The sequence below is a fragment of the Mastomys coucha genome, unplaced genomic scaffold (genome assembly GCF_008632895.1).
Source record: "Mastomys coucha isolate ucsf_1 unplaced genomic scaffold, UCSF_Mcou_1 pScaffold21, whole genome shotgun sequence".
Classification (NCBI taxonomy): Eukaryota; Metazoa; Chordata; class Mammalia; order Rodentia; family Muridae; genus Mastomys; species Mastomys coucha.
In genome coordinates, this window is record NW_022196904.1 from 142,982,142 (window position 1) to 142,986,592 (window position 4,451).

At 42.2% G+C, this 4,451-nt stretch overlaps 1 protein-coding gene across 1 annotated transcript in view; it reads right to left on the reverse strand.

Moving 5' to 3' along the window:
• Positions 1 to 4,451, reverse strand: part of LOC116101046 (olfactory receptor 10V1-like) — a 44,352-nt gene that overhangs the window by 920 nt on the left and 38,981 nt on the right. The gene's annotated exons all lie outside the window — the stretch shown is intronic.

Consider the following 4,451-nt stretch of genomic DNA (forward strand, 5'->3'; position numbering starts at 1 on the left):
TTCCTTCCTCCATGTACTTAATGTGTTGGGTCTGCCACTGGCACAGGTGATGCCCCTGAGGATAGACAAATGTTAGGAAGGACCTGATGCTAACTAGATGATGTGCTAGACTCCTACCCTCACCCACCCTTGTCAGCTCAAATCCAACTGTTTTTACATCCAGCCTACAGTCAGCAGCTCACTTCTGTGACTGTTCTAATCAAATAATAACAGTTAACTACTGATTTTGTTGGAATAAAGCATTACCTACATTCTCATTTTATAACTGTACTTCTATCCATCATATCATTTTCCCAAGAGTCTAGCCAATTATACAGTAACTCTCCATTGTCCTCTACAGAGTCCTAGTGACCCCTGCTTTTCATTCTGTCTCTGTGAATTTGCCTATTCAAAGTACCTCAAGACACATGAACTTATTCAGTTTATTAAACATAATCTTTCAAGGGATATCCATATCAAAATACAGTTTTTAAAAAGTTTGAACTGAAGTACCTTTTATGGGTGGTGCTCCCTGAAGTCACAGGCTTTTAAATGAAAATCACAGTACCAGATGAGTATACCTTCCTATGAGTTGTTGGTTAAGAAGGCCCCAGAGGTTCTCAAAACAGTCCCGGTTCTTGGTTGCCTACCAAAAAAGAGATAGTAGTGAGATGCTATTGCTGAAGACACACCACATACTTTGGTTGCAAGACACAGAGAAATTAAACTGGAACATTATTGGAAGCTTCCTCCCTGCTGGCTAGAGTTCACAATTCCAGAAAGGCAAAAGCCTGTAATTGGGCTAGTAAAGGATTCTTTAAGGGATGATTTCCTACTGCTGTTTTGATAAACGGGCATAGAGTAAACTTGCCTTATAAATATTTATATCTCTATCCATAGGCAAGTTCTATTCTCAGCCTTGCTCAGAGAAACTTCTTTTGTAACGGACAACAGCTATACAGAGACTCATAGCTAGCCAAGGTGCTGAGGCTAGATGACTGTTGAGTGCTGAACCAATATCTATATGACCACTTTCAATGTCCAAGGGACATTGCAGAAAAGGAGGTGTAAAGATCTGAAGAGCCAGAGGATGGAGAGGAGTGCTAGGAAACATTGTCTTCTGGATGTAACATAGCAGCTGAACCACACACTTACAGCTGCTGTGGCTGCCCACACAAGGCAAAGCCATTTAACATGGGAGGCTCACCCCTCCTTTGGAAGTTATAGGCAGGTTGCCAGGGGAGCTGGAGCCATTTTCTTCAGTGGTATACCCACCAGTAATTTGCCCATGCTACTGAAAATAGTCCCTAGCCATCATGTTCATAACCCTAGAGCTGGGAATGATTGTGGATGCCTTTCATCCCAGCACTCAGGAGGCAGAGGGAGGCTGTGAGATAAAGTGGGTCTGGTCTACAGAGCAAGTTCCAGGACAGCCAAGACTATACAAAGAAACCTTGTCCAAAAACAAAACAAACAAAGCAAAGGAAGCCTCATTAAACTCATTGGCCCCTGTGGGCACCCACATACATGTGAACATATTATATACACAGACACACACATAAATAAAAATGAACCTAAAATAATTTTAATGTTCAACCATGGTAGCCATCAGAGAAAATAAAAGCAAACCAAAACTGCCTGGAAATTCCATGACTGCCCAGTCACAATATTAGTCATCAGGAAAACAGCAACAAATGCTCCCAGAGATCTAAAACAAAGGGAACACTTACACATTGCTGGTGCGAATGTAAACGAGTTCAGTCACTGCGGAAATCTGGATGGTGCTTTCTCACAAAGCTAAAATGTCCCTTTGAGCTAGCTGCATCACTGCTGGGGACTTTTTCAAAGGACTCCAAGTGAACATATGGTAGAGATAATTGCACATCGATGTTTACAGTAGCACCGTTCACAGCAGCTAAGTTGCTGAACCAACCTGGGCTCCCAATAACAGCAGACTAGGTAAGGAAAACATATTCATAACACAAACTTTTCAGCCATAAAGAAGAATGAGGTTCTGTTATTTCCAAGAAAATAGATGCAACTGAAGACAATTACACTAAGTGAATCAATATCGGGAGACAAATGCCCTGCTTTCTCTTGTGCGTATTAGACTTCATAGACTTCATAGAGATACACACCACAGAGTATACAGGGCGTGAAAGCAGAAGTAAAAGTAAGGAGACACAGAGGCAAAGAGGTGAGAAAGGGAAAGGTGAAAAATGGGGAAGACATATGTTCAACCTACAATACATATTTATATGAGTACTTAAATTCCTATTTAGAAAAAGAAATATCAGAGACCACATGAATGGGTAGGTTTTGTCTGGGAGTTTTCAAGTGTTGAAATTCCCCAATGGCTTAGAGCACTTGTTCTGCTAGCTTGAGGACCTGGATATGAATGTGAGCAGATAACACTTTCCAACCTCTCTCTGTGTGCAGGGCTCTGAGGATAACTAACAGACTTTCCACCCCTGGCATCTGCTCTCCATGACTAAACACAAAGAGAACAGTCAGTGCCCATAAATAGAGCTGTTGTAGAGAACAAGGATTTCTCTCCCCATTTGATGACATGCTTACTTCCATGTTCGTTTGTTTACAGCCACACTGATGTGGCTCCAAGCTCCCTAACAGCATTCATGACTTTGCCTGACATTCACTAATGCTTAGAACCTAAACCAGTGGCTGGCACTCTAAAATCATGCAGTGACTACTACTATACTGAAGATTTACTGAGTGAGATTTATAGAACAGGTTCTCGGGAGATGTCTCAGTGGTTTAAAGCATTTGACACAAGCTGGGGAAGGCAAGCAACCCAATACTTAAGAGTATTTAAGTGCAAAATGCACTTTTTAATATTTCTTTATAGCCGAGTTCCCCTCTCCATATCAAAACAAAATAATGCAAAAATGTGTTTAGAGTTTAAACAACAGTGGAACTTTGTAGGTACTATCTGTTTTTTTTTTGTTTGTTTGGGTTTTTTTGTTTTTTTGTTTTTTTTTGTTTTTTTGGTTTTTCAAGACAGGGTTTCTCTGTGTAGCCCTGGCTGTCCTGGAACTCACTCTGTAGACCAGGCTGGCCTCGAACTCAGAAATCCGCCTGCCTCTGCCTCCCAAGTGCTGGGATTAAAGGCGTGCGCCACCACTGCCCGGCCGTTTTCCTCATTTTTAAGAGCCTTTAGAAAGTGGATTTTTTGGGCTGGCGAGATGGCTCAAAGGGTAAGAACACTGACTGCTCTTCCAAAGGTCCTGAGTTCGGATCCCAGCAACCACATGGTGGCTCACAACCACCCATGATGAGATCTGACACCCTCTTCTGATGTGTCTGAAGACAGCTACAGTGAATTACGCCAGAGAGAGCAGGGCCGGAGTTCAATTCCCAGCAGCCACACACATGATGGCTCACAGCCATCTGTACAGCTACAGTGTACTCATACACATAAATAAAATAAAATAAATCTTTAAAAAAAAAGAGAGTGGATTTTTTTTTCTCAAGAAAAACTGATACACATCCTCTGGCATTCTCTTTCTTTTGCATCTAGTCAACTTTTAATGGACTGTTGTAGCAACTAGTTTGTGTCCAAATAATATTTCCTTTGGTGTCCCATAAAATGGAAATGAGAAAAGGGACAAAGAGCCTGTTTGCCCAGTCTTCTTCAGTGACACCTCAGTCTAGGCCAGTTTTTTGAAGGTTCCCGTCAGGCCTCAGCCAGGGAAGGGAGAGTGAGTGGCCTGTCCTGCAGCAATGGAACCAGCACAAGTGGAGACAAGCACCAGCAAAGAAATGCATATGGTGCTTGCTGGTTTTGTTTTCATTGACTTCTATGTGCTGATAGCCCATGTATGTAGTCTTAGACCTCTTTAATATCTGTAACTATCAGCTACAATACCATGGTCACCGACTGCTATAGGATTTCGCCTCTGTTTCAACTACAGCATATTGGATAGTATGTGTCTATGAACCTCCATGAGGGGACTAGAGCCAGAGGGAATGTCTTCTCTGCTCTGTTTCTTTTATATTTATAACAAAAATATGGACACTTTCTAGTGAATGCATAAGTTAGTGTGCTTTTCTTATTTTGCTTTAAAGGTCAATTTTTACACTGTTGTGATAAAATCCTGCCAGATAGCATCCTCCGGATGGCACAATACAATAAAGCCAACTTGCAGCTGCTGTTACTCTGAAAAAATACAAATACAAATAAAATAAAGCACTTGTTCTGCAGGCTTGAGGACCTGGATTTGAGTTCCCAGACCCCACACAAGAAGTCATGTGTAGCTGGTTGTACCTGGAACCCCATCCTTGGGAAGCAGAGATGGGTAGATGCTAAGAGCTTGTTGGCAAGACATCAGGCTTCCACTTATGGCAAAGATCCTATCTCAAGGCAGTCAGGCAGACAGTGATGGAGGAAAACACTCGATGTGCTGCTCTGGCCTCAGCATGTGCACATAGGGGCACCAACACCGCAGACTCAG